General features: G+C 41.7%; 1 protein-coding gene across 2 annotated transcripts in view; it reads right to left on the bottom strand.

The window, feature by feature from the left end:
* Positions 1-6,750, bottom strand: part of CSGALNACT2 (chondroitin sulfate N-acetylgalactosaminyltransferase 2) — a 32,711-nt gene extending 25,961 nt beyond the window's left edge. The window contains exon 1 of one of the 2 annotated variants that reach the window (XM_050335776.1): positions 6,617-6,750. The gene's annotated coding sequence lies outside the window, so the exon portion shown is untranslated. Of the gene's footprint in view, positions 1-3,135; positions 3,231-6,616 lie in introns of those variants that run through there. The other variant, XM_050335767.1, reaches the window with a different exon arrangement.
* Positions 6,751-15,594: the final 8,844 nt, after the last annotated feature.

The following is a 15,594-nucleotide window of genomic DNA, read 5'->3' as shown; positions in this document are numbered from 1 at the left end:
GCCGGAAGGAGGAACACAGTCTTTAAATATTTTTAGAATGGCTAAAAATCAGCATAGTAGTTCAGGTTCTGCTTTCAGCACAACAAATCAGCCACGAATATCACCAGATATGAAAGCTGGATGCCAAATGATTGAGAAACATCTGGTGCGTTCCAGAAGCACAGCTAAATGCACTTATGTCATCTGTAATTTTTCAATTTGACATTATAACTAAGCATTACCTTACTCTTGAAGGACTAGCAATGTCAAGCTTCATTAAAAACAGGGAAGCCAGCAGCTTGTCAAACTATCTCTCTTGTTATTTGCCTTACACCGAAAAAGTCACAAGCATGAAAAAACAGAAACACCAAACACTCAACATTTGCACTATCCTGCTTCCTCTCTCTTGTTTTGTTTCTCAAGTCCCTGAAGTCAGTCTTTGGATCACTTGAAACATCTTTCCTCCTCTCTTCTTAAAGGAAGAGATCAACATGGTTTGGAGGGGAGAGAAGCCAGGAGTTTCTGCAAACCTCTGCTAAGTTTTGGCAGGTTCCTTGTCCTGTTCTTTCGTTGTGCTCATATTCCACAACTTTTCTTTTTCCTTTAATTTTTTTTGAATTGTTTTGCTTCACAGCAGGGACATACAGGTTGTTAAGTGACAGACACTTGTCACAGGTGCCACATTTATCTTATGGTCCTACTGGCAACAACTTACATTACACTATTTGAACACTGGTTTAAAGTTTTTTTACCTTCCCCTCTTTTCCCTTCAGACAGTTGCCTTAAATCCCCATCACACTGTCACCTCTCCATCTGATAGTGGCTTAGGGCCTTAGTCAACTGAGGAATACTGAAGACTTAAATGCAAAAAATTCAAAGTCACTGGATTATGTCTGAAATTGATGGGGGGGGGGGAAGAAAAAAAAGAATCCAACCTAAGGAAACATGCTTACTAGTACTTAATAGCAGAATCTAATACAGTATTCTGGATGTCGTTTTCCAAACACTGGGGGTGGTGGGGCAAAATCTGCCCTGCAGAGACATCTTGCTGGAGCACTGCTTCCAGACTGTGTTGGGAAGAGACACGCACACAAGTCACACCAGCCTCTGTCCAGCCAGCATCATCTGCAACCCACACTCACCCCCTACCTCACAAATTGTACATCCCTTCTGCAGAAAGACGGACTAAACTGCTATCACTCTGCAGTCTTAATTTTCACTCTACCAGAGCACTAGGAAGACGTGCAAATGATCTGCTGCCCCCGTGGCTGGGAGTAATATCAACAGTGCTGACAAGTGTCATCATTTTTGACACCAGTGCTTGGGGAAACCTTTAAGAGACAGCAGAAGTCATCTGAAAGCTGTCACCCGAAACACTCTCACAGGACAGATTTTATTTCATACAAACTTATGACTTAGTCCTCCACACAATTCCAGAGACTTGGAATTGTGCTCAAGACTAGCATTTTATATTTCCACACTGTTTCAAAACACAAGCTCATTTACATCATTTCCTCTGCTTTAATTCAACAGGGCTCCCAACAAGCTTCAGTTGCTTCCTATGCATTGCTGCCCAACACTTGCCCTTGCAGCAGCAACACAAACTCAACGCAGAAGAACTGTCAAAGTATTATTTCTACAGAGAAGATACTCAGATAAAAGCACCAGACACGTACACTGGAGTAGCAGGAAATCTGCCTGCTTAGCTGCCTTGTTACAATTAACCATAACATGGTAAATGTCACAGGACATACCCACAACATCTACAAACAGAATTAGCTGCAGCTCCTCTGTTCAGCAGCATAGTTTTCAACTTTCACAGCTTCCTGCAGCTACAAACCCGAAAGCCAGAAGCTGTCCTTCCACATCTTCTGCAACTGGCATCTGAAAAACTATGAGGGCCCTTTTTCTGACATGATTAACTGGGACCAGTTAATACAAAAACACTCTAGATTCAAATACAACTTTGTGGAGAACACAGGTGTCCTGTAAGTTTGGTCTTGTATGAAAGCACTGATCTGTTGTCTTGAAAAAAGGAAAATGAACAATGCAGACACACTAACCTCCTTCTATGGTTCATGTTCATTTGTCAAATACAAGAAGCAGGAATCTACACAGGAACTAAAAAAAAAAACTAAGTTGTTTAGCAATTTTACTTGGAAATACAATAAATGCAAGTTTTGTATTTCTAAGATACTTTTAACTCCTTGGATTTCTACATTGTACTATTTTAACTTTGAACATTGAGAACCAGTCTTGAGTTCAGCAAAACGAGAGGACTGTTCCCGGTGACAGACATTAAAAGTGGGTAGGCCCCATCTCCAGAGAATTTTTTCAGCCATGAAAGAATTTTACCTCTGTTCTACAACTCACATATTGGTTTCCTTGAACAGAAATTCCCTACAGTATGCCAGAGAAGAGTAAAATTAATTTCCTTAGTTTTTGGGAGAACAAGTGCAAAAGTGTCCTGACACTGCTGAGACAGCTATGCCACTTCAATTCTGGACACTTCTGTAGTTGCTTGGTGTGTACTTGCACTCAAACTCCCACTCCTCTACTGACATTTTGGGTCATTTCTGGCCATGGTAAAGAAGCGGATGGGAAGCCTTGTTTTTGACAGCAGGACACATATACTGGCTGTCAGATGCTGATCCAGGCTTTCCAGACAGCTGCCCTAAGTGACATTCCTACCAGAAAACCCAGTAATGGACAAGGATCCTCTTCCAGGAGCTGCTTCATCAGTGAAACACCACCATTTAGTACAGGGGAAGAAAAAGGGGTAAGAACAAAAGCCAGACAGACCTGTCCTTTATCACCCACCCACTCCACCAGTGAAAGAATTAAAAGAGAGAAAAGGTGAAAGAAAAACACCAGCAGCGCTGCCAACACCACTATCCTCAAATACACCTACCCAGGGGACATGCTCACGCTCCACTGCAGGTTGGAGAGGCAGACGGGGTCCAGACCAAGAACCCCAGGGCCACAGTAAGGGCTACAAGGGCACGGTGCTAGAAGGCACCTGTACTACAGGCATCACAAAGCAGTAAACAGGCCAATCACTATAGTTACTTCTCATTACACTTGGGGATGATCGTCAGGAAATGGTTAGATTAAAAAAAGTGCGTGCAAGACTTCCTCACATGACAGCTTCCTCACCTCGTCATATTTGGATGCTCTGAACTTCACTTCGAAACACCAACACTGCTGATGCTCTTTCCAGCACTCACAGCCTGAAATGGCTTGCCAGTTTCATCAACTCGGTAATCACAGTTTTAGAGCACTTGGTTTGTGAATGGAAAGAGCCTTTAAAAACAGATAAGGTAAAGCAGAGACCGTTTCAAGATATTATTCCACCACACTCCATTCAGAAATAATTGTGGAGCAAGTGCCTCCTGCCAGCCTTACCATAAAAAAAAGAGCTGCAGCATGGACAGCCTGGTGCCAGCATAGAAAGAGTGAAAGCTCTCCTTTTCCTTTGAATCCATGATCTTTAGTGACTACATATGGCTTGCAATGATTGCCGTGTTACTCTTTTTTAAGAAGTTTCTCAGCTAGCAGTAACCAACAGAATCACCAGTTTAGATTACACACACCAAAAAGTATAAGATAACCAAGAACTATTAAGCCGAACAACCTGCCCGTCTGCATTTTTAGGTATACACAAGATAACTGCAGCCTTACAATGAAAATTTTTAAAAAGGCTTAGATGAAAGCACAAGCTAGCTGCACCTAAAAAAGCCCTCAGACAGTATCCTGCTCCATTCCTTCTGCACCAACAGACACTCATGACTGGAGGGCTGCAACTTGAATTTTTCCTGCCCTCAAAAACTAATTTTTCTTTTTTTCAAAAGAGCTTCATAAAAAAGAAATTAAGAGCATTAATGTCACTGCACACTTTCAGATTTTTTTAATAAACCATAATATTAATGGATGTGCTGGGCTTTTCTAATCATTATTCAGATTAAAACTGTTCCAGCAGACAGTAAGAAGTGCCCTTCTGCAAATTCTTATAAGCTGTGGTTCTAACTCAGAAATAAAACTATACTGCCATTCCTTTCAAAAGGTATTACATTTCTTTATGAACATCTTATGAGTTATGATTTCATTTTTCCCTTTCTAGCACTAAGCTAGCAAGAACATAATGAGATGTGTAGATAAAGCACAGGGTTTTGAGAGGTTTTTTCATGGTGTGGTTTAATTTTTTCCTAAAAAGAAAATTAAAAAAAAAAAATTCTCCTGAAACATTTTCTTTCCATTGTGCCCTTTCAGAATTCTTTTTAAATGATTTTTTAATTTTTTAAAAGAAAGTCTTGTGCTGTTGAAATACCTGCCTATATGACATTTTATGTTTCCAGAAGCAAGATTATCATGGCCTTTTCCCCATAGTTTTATTCTGGAGGGTTGGTCCTGTAGAGGTTAGATGAGCTAACAGAAAACCAAGGGCATTATCAATTCCAGCACTTATCCAAAGCATGAGTTTCATTCCACCTCTGTCATCCTGTTCCGCATTATTTAAAGAGAAAATACTGCAAGTCATGAAGCTTGCTTCATAATGACAGAAGCGTTTCAGAGTCAAGAAAAACACTGTGCAATTTGTTTTCTGCAGTGCAAAAACCTGGCCTCATATTTCCCAGACCCTCCCCTCCTCCAAGTAAAAGTTCAGATTGTTCTGCTGATCCTTTTTAGAAAGAGGTCCACAGAACACTTCTGGCAAGCCTGAAAATAGCAGACTGTAGTGCTAAGGCTGAAATTCTTGTGCCACATATGCTTGTGGGTTTTTTTGGCAACAGACCATAGCTACTTATCATCTAACTGTGCCCTCAGATGATGTTTCTCACTGACTTGGGGAGACCCATATCCTGGGCTTGGAACATAAAAGCAAAGAATTTAAGAGCAATTTTGTGTAACTTCTACCATGATGTAACAGCTGTACTGACAGGTTTGGGGGTTTCTTGTTTTCCTTCCTTCCCTCCCCCTTTAAGACTTGAGAAAGACACTGAAACAGGGTCATGGGATCAAGAAAGGAAAGAACTATTCAAGATCAACTAATCTTAATCACACCAAAAGTTTCATGTGCTTTCTCCAGAAACAAACAAGCTAAAGAATTTCTATTTGGGCCATACAGTCATGTACTTCAAAAATCATCATTCTTCCTTCCATGCCCATGGTTTAGGACAGTGGTGCTGTAGCAACACTCAGTGTGGTCTCCTGATACTTGTGATAAGGACTTACTGGCAAAGAGTCTTCTGTAAAAGCCTCGGGGTATAACTGAAACTCATAGCTAAAATCCCTCCGCAAAACACATCTACCTCCACTGACAGCTACTGGGAATATTTCCAAGCTGCTGTCTTTGACAGTGTTTGGGGACCCACTATCTAGCTAATAAATAAAGGGAAGCCAGAAGTTTCCTTCAAACACAGTAAAGCAAGATAGGAACTTGCAGCTAGCACATGCTGGAAAAAAAGAAACTGCCCTGTGAGGCCTAGCATTACAATCTCCAAGGAAAAAAATCCAAAAGGGAAAAAAAAGAATTTTTACTCTATGACCTTAACTTGAGGGATACTGGCTCAGTGTTAAAACAACCCTTCTTTTCTGCAGTTCTTTTGAGTTACCCATGAGAGCACTAAAGTCAGTCCTTATCCATCAAGTTTAGCAGAAGAGATCAGTGTCTCAATTTCCACCTTGACAGAGGGGCTTGAAGAGAAAAAAACTACATGCAAACAAAACCACAGAATAAAGTAAACATTAATTAAGCAGATCTTGATTTTCCTTGATAGTACATGAAAACATGTACTATCAAGTTTAAATTTCTCTATATACCGAGGTTTAACAATGGTCTTGCAAAGAGCAATCCCCCGTTTCTGCTTTAGCATTTTTTAATTAACTGACTGCTAACAACGGCACAATTAATTTTTATGTTCAGTACCAAAACGTCCCAACTCTCACAGTACAAGAACACAGGATTTACTGACCAAAAACGTAACTGACAAAAAAAAAAAAAAAAAAAGAGAGATGTAAACCACAGTTAAACAACACTCAATATTTTACTGAAAATAATTAAGTGCCCTCTCATCGTTATTTCCTCTATTTTTGGGGGGGAGGCTGGCAGAAGAAACGGAGGTTTCCCGCAGTCCGACCAAGTGAAAAGGCACCCCCGCACCCCGGTCCGGGCGATGACACGGTACCCAGCCCGGCCCTGACCGCCCGGGGCCGCCGCGGAGGGGGCAATGCGGGGGGGCCGCCCCGCCGCATCCCGCTGCCCGCGCCCCCGCAACCGCGGCGCCCCGCACGCCCACGGCCAGTTAACACAATGGAAACGCAGCCGTGAGGAGACAGACTCATTTTATTGTCGAGACAGCTCCACGGTAAAAACCGAGTGGCCCAGCATGCCCAGCCCCCGCCGCCAGGGCGGTCGGGCCAGGCCCCATCCCACCAGCGGCCCCGACCCACTGCCGCCCGCGGCGCCCAGCGCGGGCCGCCCGCAGCCCCGCTCCGGGCCGGGCCCGCCGCGATACCCCCGTCCGGGGCGGGGGGGTTCTGGGGCGCTGCGCGGCACCTTCGCCCGACAGCGGGGGGTGCGGCCGGGCCCGGCGAGGGGCCGGGGGAGGGCGGAGGGGCGCGGTGCCGCCGTACTCACCGCGCGGGCCGGCGGCGCCGCGGCCGCACTTCCTGCACGCTCGGAAATGAGCGGGCGGGACCCTCCGCCGCGCCGCTTAAAGGGGACGGACCGGCCGCCCCCGACCGCCCCCGGGGCGGGACCGGCCCCCCGCGCACTCCCGGGGGAGAGCGGGGCTCGGCTGCGCTGCTGCCGAGCGCCGGCGGGGAGGGGCGCGGGATCTCTCTCTCTCTGCCGACCGCCCGCCCAGCGCCCCGTGGCGCCCCGCTGCCCGCACACCGCCGGGGTCCGGGGCGCTCCGGGCACGGCGAGGAGCCCGTGCCTGAGGGTCCGTACGAGGGTCGGGAGCGTGATCGATGCCCCCTCCGGCGGCTCTGGGGCAGCGCCCGCCGGGCCATTCGCTCAGCGCCCCCGCCGCACGGACCGCCGGGCCCGCGGGGAGCGCCCCGGGAGCAGCCGCTGGCTCGGCGGGAGCGGCCCCGCAGCCCGAGCGCTGCCCGCCGAGCGCAGCCGCGCACCGGACAGGTGTTCGGGCCCGTGCTCTGGGTACCGCCGCGGCACTGCCCGAGTGCGGCGGAGCTCCGTGGCTCGCTTAGGTCCAGCAGCAGCACAGTGATGCCGATTTCTGAGATGCTAACAAAAAACACGGAATCGTGATTGTAGCCCTTGTGCTGAAAAATCAGGTTTTCCAACAGCAAGCGGAATTCACCAATATTTTTTTTCTGCTTATCCAAATATTTATTTACAGTTCTGTATTTCCAGAACATATCATTGCATTAATTATTATTTTATCTACAGGGTCTGACCTGAAAGGAAGCCAGGTTTAAGAAATCATGCAGCTTTCAGCCATCTGCATGAATGGTGGCCTATAACAGTTTAAAAGGGTAAAGCTTAGGAAGCCAGTGAGGTAGTAATGTTCTTTCACAACTATGTATCGAATGCTTCTGGTCCCACTCATCAAAAACAGTCATATAAAGCCAGTAAAGGCTTATTCTGTAAAGACCTGCACCCTCCACTTGACATCACTCTGCTGGATTGCTTGTGACTGCTCACCTTCCTTAGGTAGGCACTAAGGGCTTACCAGAATACAGCCCCCAATGGTTTCAGCAGCAGAGGCTGCATCCTCTGTCACGTTATTGCTCTGTCGAGGTCTGCACCCCATTTAGCACAGAGGAGCCCTTTGTCTCCAGGCAGGCAGAAACCCATTTGTTCATAAATAGATAAACCACACAGCCTGGGAGGGGGCTGGGCATCCAAGGACCTGCTCTGTTCAGTCTAGATTTCAAGCCCTCAGACAACAAAGGACTTTCCAGGGAATACTTTAAATGAGTGAAGAAAGAGCACTTGGATGGTGTGACCAGCCACGCATCCAAGTGCTTTCCTATCCATTGAAACTTGTCACGATGCTGGATTGTCATTTTAGGTATCCATCAAACATATACTTGAAAAGGCTCACAGAGAAGAGAGTTATCAGCAGGTTTAAGGTTTTCACATATGCACTTCCAAAACTAGGTAAATGTGGGTCCACTATTTTTTTAAAAACCTTTAAAAAGGATGTAAATATACTATTTTAAACCTGACCTCAAGTGAACTTTCTGTTGCATGTTACTGAGGACTGTTTAATATCCCTCAGCACCTGCTTGTCTCCTGCATTGTGGTAAGTGTGTAGGAGTTTAGTAGATACCCATGTTATTTTCCTGACACTGGAGACTGCAGTGTTCTGTAGACATGATGTTATTTGGAAGTAAAAGAAGATAACAGAATGGAAATAACTGAAAGTACTGATTTCATTACTTAATGCTGCAATGTAGGTCCAAAACAAACTCTGACAACCCTGTATCACCCAGTAGTTGGTCTACAGAGAGAGACTAGACTCTAATTATTGTCCTTCAGGCTTCCCAGGTACCACTTTCCTGGACATGAGCTGGTTGCTACTATGTGGGGAAATCTCTACAGTGCTGTACAGGAGATTGTACACAGAATACTTCAAGTGCCAGTTTATTCTGTTTACCAGAGTTCCTTCACTACCAGAACAATTTTTCTTTTTTTTTTTTTTTTTTTCAGATTGAAAGAAGATAAAAATAGGTTTCTTAAGCTCTACTAATAGCTACATGGGTATTCGTAGTCATCTCTATATAAGAGGTCTACCACAACAGGAAAAATGATGGTTTTGCAGTGATGATGCATATAGCTTCCTGACTTTTCTATCAGAATGAGATGTTCCAAGATTTGTAACTCAGACCTATATTTATGCTGACAGATGTTATAGTTCCTATTTGCTGTAACTCTTAAGAGGCCTACAAAGGAAATCCCAGTTTGTTTGTGAATAAAGCAGGCAAGAAAACATTTAGGAAACGTCTATATTTTAAGACATTGCATTTCAGCCTGAGGATTTTCCTTAGAGGGGTAGTTTGCACACCTAGCATCTGAGAGCAATAGTGTATGTGTGTATATATATATAGGTGACACAGCTTTGGATTTTCCTAAAACATTACGATAGGATGATTATTTAAAGACAGACTTTAAAAATGTTTCACTAAACTTTGGTAAACACTGTTCTTAAATTGGTACGGTTAGGGGAAAGGAAGTGGCTGGCAATAGCTTATTCAAAAAAAAAAAAAGAAGAGTTTTCCAGAAGAACCTTAGCTCCAGCCTCTAGTGGTTTTCGGTTTTTTGTTTGGTTGGAGCTTTTTTCCCATGCTTTTTATTCTTTTAAACATATGTGTGGGCTGGAGGGGAAGAAACAAAAGAAAAAAAGAGAGAGGAGCTGATCTGAGAACATGATAACCAAAGTGAAAGAGTAATGTAAATGAGACGAACAGAGAAAAGGCAAAAAGCAATCCTTCAACAGAGGATATTTTTGTTCTTTTATCCTCTTGAGCCGAAATAAAACATGTATGTAGAATAAGAAAGATGGTCTGTTATTTTGCCTGAAAATTCAGAGCTTTAATTGCCAAACAATAGTCATTAGTTTGCCTTGACACAGAGCTTTTTGTCAAATACCACAGCTCAGCTTTACTGATGGCACAATTCCAACATGATCCCATGTGAAGCTGCTTTCTTTTTCCTTGCTTTAATTGTTGCAAATTATTTATAACAGATACCGAACAATGCAAGCAAAAGCATGAAGAATTTTTAAAAGCCTGAAATAAACCACCCTACAGTATTTTAATCATCTTGATTTATATCCCCTAAAATCCTCAGTTTGAGCTTCTTTCTAAGTTACGCTCTCTAACCCTTTGTCACTGGTCCTGTCCAAATACATCTTGTTGCTATGGGCTATAAAATGAGGGGTCTTAGGAGAGGCTGTGTGCTATAAAATTAACTTCTGTCTGCCTTGGGGAACAGTAAGCTTGGCCTCAGACTTTGCTGTTGGTGCTGCAGTGTGAGCACCAACCAGGGCACCGAAAGGCCAGCCCAGGGCTTGCTTTGTTCCTCCCAAAGTAAAAAGGAAACAGTCTTATTGGCACCGTGGGGCATCTACAATGAGTATTAAGTGCTTCGACGGTCAGGATATTTTACTTCACTACCTTAGAGACTGGAATAATCTCTTTGACTTGTGATAGATTTAGGAGAGACAGTGCGTATGTAAACTTTGTTTATACCAACATACCGTGCAGAAACCTCCCTGTATTTATTGTTACTGTGCCCCTTCTTTTGCATTGAGCAACATTTTGATTTTGGCAATGCTTAGACTTTTGACCTCTATGTCTTTGAATGCTGAAGGACTACATTTAGTCATGTAGTGGTTTGGTATCAAATAAATAGTAATTCTTTGGTATTATAGCATACTAAATTTTGGACTCAGAAGCATATAATTTATATAATGTTTGGGAAATGAACTGCTATGGATTGCTTTTTTCCTGCTGTTTTGGGATCATAGTTGCTAAATTACTTCCTTTCAGAAATTCCCATTAGAAAACAGTATCAACCGACTTTAAAATTATATAGAGTCCTTTCATATATTAAAGCAGACTCAGTAATTTCGGTACTAATTCATGAAAGTGGAAGACATTCCTTATCAGAAAAAAATAAACAATACAATTGCAGCTGTAGGTGAATGTAAGTAAGATTTAATTTTATCTACTCTCTGAAAAAGCTTTGTTCTGATAACAATAGTGCTTATTATAGTTCACTTTTGTTTTTCTTTGAATAGTGATAGTTTAACTTCAGCAGTGGTATTAGCACCTGGAAAAGTGTGTGGAAGGATACATCAGAATACAATCTCTTAAAATAACTTTTCCTTTTTGAAATCAATATATAAGTTGCTGTTAGCAACAAGTGTTTGCTGAGCTCTGTGGTGGTAGCAAATGGACTGTGGAAACATTACCGTACAAGAAGTAGGGACGTCGCTCTGGTTTGTGCCACAGGGAACAGGAACACAGAAGGAGAATTCCAGGGAGCTGCATTAAGTGCCTGGGCTCTGCTGCCTGCTCCAGCTGAGAGCAGCAGGCAATATTCTGCAGTGGTAGCTGATCATTTTTCCTGGCCACTCAGCCTTATTTTTCCTGGCAGGCACAATAGGTCGTATGCCCAGGGTTCTACTGCTCACTTGCAACTGCACCAGGGTATCACATCAGAATAACCAGTAACAACGTATATGGAAAGTAATCCATGTATGTAGTGCTGGAATTCTATACCAGTTTATTTCTGCCTATTCCAAACGCCTTTACTATATAGCTTCTGTCTAATGGCACCAAGAGGTGCTGTAGGCATCTTTCCAAAAAGAGAAGAAAATTTTGTCACAAATATATTGACTACAAAACAGCTCAGAAACAAAGTCCAAGTTACTGTATTCTGTACCTAGAATGGAAAACTAATAGGAGGGCTTTGACTAGAAGACTCAATGTTATGCAAAACATATTAAAAAAAAGACATGTTCCTTTTTAATTTTTTGCTCTTCAGCATTGCAGAACATAATTTATGAAAACTATAAATTAATATATTTAAAATCAATCCTATTAAATTACTTTTTAAACTGTAGGCTCGACTATCTAGGATGCAACAAGAGAAAAAAGTTAGGTCATTCTAGAAATGTGAGATTTAAGCCACACAATCTTTTATGAACATTTCTTGTCTGATGAGATAACAATATAAATTATCAAGGTCTTTTGGCTGGTTATGTGGTTGGGCTCTTCCTTGTGCTGGTAAGTTTCATGCACCAGAGCTCAAGTTATTCAGATAAATATCTAGATTAAATACAGTATGTTTATAGAGAAAAATATTTGAGCTTCCTTAATCTGAGATGCTTCGGTTTTTTATAGAAAATACTCAGTATATCAGTATTTAATATTTGTTACTGTACAATCAGTTGTACCCACTAAGCCTGTCCAATAGTCAATAAAACCACAACCACCTTCCACACAAAGTAAAGACAAAACTGTAGAGAGGTACAGTACAGAGATGATCCTCCATGCTGATAGCTTAGCAAAGAGTTACTACAAAGCCAGCGTTCATTTCTTTGTACAATAGACAGGAGCAGAGACCAAGAAACTCCTCTTGTTCTTTGTTTGTACTGTGCTGATCCATTGTTTGCAATATCTATCTACTCCACTCCAGTTTAGGGTTTGGGGTTTTTTTCCTGTTAGCTACAGGCACGTCTGTCATTGCCCAAAATACATCTCCCTCCCTTTGAGTCCGAACTCCAGTCAGTTCATAAAATAAGTTGTTTGTTTCTTTTGTTTCTGGTACCATTCAGTATTGTGTATACATCATTAAAATGTTTGTAAGTGTAACAATTTTAATATTTGTAAACTATGCCTTCAATAAAATGACATGGAAATAAATAATAAAATCACATAACAACTTTGATTTTATTAGTACTACTTTACTACCAATGACTGAAAAAATTCTCACGGGGCTGAAACAATGTAAGACAAGGCAAAAGGAAGGTAGGATCTACACTATTCCCTCATCAAGAGAGAACCCTCCTGGGTACCATGGAATATCAACAGACAACCAGAACAAAACATCATACCTCAACTGAGCAGTTGAAAATACTCTGTTTAGATTTTCATGGAAATTGGCATCTGTTCCTGTGGTGCATAAAAGCAGGGGCTGATTTTGGAAATGTGTTGAAGCGTGCTGTTGAGACCTCACCACTACCATTACAAAACCAGTTGGTAAAGATGATTTGCAAAGTCAGGATCAAATGTCACTGCACTACCTTCCTAGCAGTCTCACAAAGCTCCCCTTTAACTGTTGACTTGTAACAATTCTTTTGTCTTTATCTTTGTTAGGAAAAAGTTTTGCTAATGAGAATCTTACAATGGCTCACATCTGTGGGTAAAATGGAACTCCAAATCAAATTAATTCAAAGCAAGATTTTACATTAGGAATGCAATCACAGGAGAGCTGAATAGCAAGATGCTTTGAAAAATCACTTGAATTTGTTGCCACTCCTTCTCAAGAGCAAGGAAAATGTATTCCTGCTTCTCATTTCCTGTTCCTATTTTTAGAATTAGAATGAGAAAGACCTGATCTGGCATCCTGCACCCCATTTAAATTAAGGAACATCAGGTTCAGAACTATTTACTAGATGGAATTGAATGGTTATAAATTACATTCCTATTCCAGTTTTTAATTTAAATTTAATGGATGTTAGTTACCAGTTCTGACATTGGGCTAGACAAGCAAGGATTTGTACAATTTTAAAAAACAAATCATGACAGGATAAGCATAGAGATAAAAAGTTTTTAAAATTGAATTTTTCTGCAACTCAAGCATCTTAGAAGCTGTGTGCAAGCTGTATTTAAGTTACTGACATTCACTCAAAACATTAAGTTGTTCATTATGAATGCAGAAAAATGTGAATTAAAAAATTTGGCCTTGTGTAGCAGGTGAAACAAAATAGCTTACCCTGGGAACGCTAAAATACTGCTGATAATTTTGTGTATGTTTGTGTGGGGTGAATGTTTGCACTTTTGATCTCTCAGTCAAGGCTGCTGCTTGACAGCTGTTAGCACGTGCAGGCTGGCTGTGAGGTTTGATAAAACCTGGGCTATACACAAGCAGCACATCCTGAATCCTACTGATAAGAAGGCATGAGGCAGAACTGGTGATTAGGATGATGCTCGCTTGTGCTTATGCACCCAGGCCATTTCCATGGCGAAAACCCATTGGGCTGGGGTACTGGAAAGATGAGGGCCAAACAAGAAGGAAGGAGGGGGTCCTTGGACATCCTTTGCCTGAGAGGAGTAACTGCCAGCAGAGGTGGAACAACTTTCTGTCCCAGACACCCAGGCCAGCAGCAACCTTCTTGCTGTGGAGGGAGGTGGGAGCACAGCAAACCTAAATCTGGGGTCAGGGAGCACCAAGGGAGCCACCAAGGGACTGTGTGGAAAAAGCAAGTAGGCTAAAAGCTTAAAAGCTCTAATTTCAGCTTTTAACAGAACTCCAATATCCAGATTAACTAGGCCCTCTTGTTGACTGTGACACATAAGGAGGTGCTGCTTAATTGCTGAGGGGGATGTGATATTTTTGTAAGCTTTCTGTTGTAGTGTGGATTACGGGGTAAATATGCAAGCTGCAGTACTCTATCTTCTCCCCCTGAGCTACACTCAAATCTTGTATGACAAGGTCTTTACTGTAGGTACAATGCCTTTTATAGAATAAAGATAATACGTGCTATTCCTATCACTGCATTTCAAGGTTTAGCACTGTGAACAGTGTTATTTATTGCCTATAAATACGTGATTATAATTTGAAATGGTAACAATTAGAAGTAATCTCTAGTTTAAGGCCTAGCATTTCAAAACATTCATTTCACATTTTATAACATGAATAAACCATAATGGAGACTCAGTTAAGCAAAGAGAAATGATTCAATAAACAGTATTTCTGTTTGGTTGAATGTTGCCTCTGATGACAACTTGTTGCAGTTTGATTGTTTACTTTATCTTTGCGCATATAAAGATGGTGATAAATGATTTGCAGTATTAATTAAAATATTCTTGGTAGTATTTTTACAAAACCCCACATCATCTGTTTCTCTTCAGTATTTAAAAAATTGTCACAGTTCATTTTGATAAGTGATCCTGGAAGAGCAACACTGGGTGAGACCTTCAACAGCCATGTTTTAAAATAAAAGTCCTTATAATCAGCATAAACGTAATGCCTTTCTATTTGCTACGTTGGACCAGGCCACTGTTCAGAAAGTCTCTCTGCCCAGCAAAACCAGTTAAGTGAGCGTTTGAACAATTTCCTGACTCAAGGCTAAAATCTCCCTCTATTCATACCCTGTACCAGAAAGAATAATTCTGGTCTTCTGCTGTCAAATCAATCACTGACAGTCTTGACCAGACAAAAACTACCTTGGATAACAGTGAACTCTGCTTGCTTCTTGCTGGCTGGTTCTTGAAGCTACATATGCATTAAAAAAAAGATACTATAAATCTGGTATTTATCTCCTGGATTTTTCCATAGGCTTTTCCCACATCTCAGTCTTTACAATGTTCTTCCAACCTTTTTATCATCTGAATATTAACCCTTTACCAATTTTCTTAAGAACGAGATCAGCCCTCCCTCACATCCTTCTCATGTGTCAAATCAGCCACCTCTTACTTGAGATTCCACCCTTTCGACATTTTCTTTCATGACAGATGTAAGGCTGTAATGAAGTTATTCCAAATCTCTTCCTTTTTTGTGATATACTCTTGAATAAAGAGATACTTTTCTTGTTATTGGTGGCAATTTGGCAAACAAGTAGGATCACTGTTTCTACTGTTTTAGTGACTTGCATCGGGCCATAGCTTATATCACAAAATCTGAAGGAGGAAATAGAGTTGTTTGGGTTTTTTCCCCAAACCACCCTAAAATACACCTAAATATAGGCAAGCAAGATTCATTGCAAACCAAATGCTTAAAATACATGTTCATTTGATTTTGTTTTATTAAAAAATTTAAAATACTTCCATCCTTAAGCACAGTAAATTCAGACAGGAAATTGCATTGGCAGGAAGCTATGAAAATGGCACATGTTGCAAATGGAAATCAGTGTT

The sequence above is a fragment of the Myiozetetes cayanensis genome, unplaced genomic scaffold (genome assembly GCF_022539395.1).
Source record: "Myiozetetes cayanensis isolate MyiCay16 unplaced genomic scaffold, myiCay2020 scf10, whole genome shotgun sequence".
Classification (NCBI taxonomy): Eukaryota; Metazoa; Chordata; class Aves; order Passeriformes; family Tyrannidae; genus Myiozetetes; species Myiozetetes cayanensis.
The sequence above is the reverse complement of the archived record's forward strand: the minus strand, read 5'-3'. Positions and strand labels throughout refer to the sequence as shown.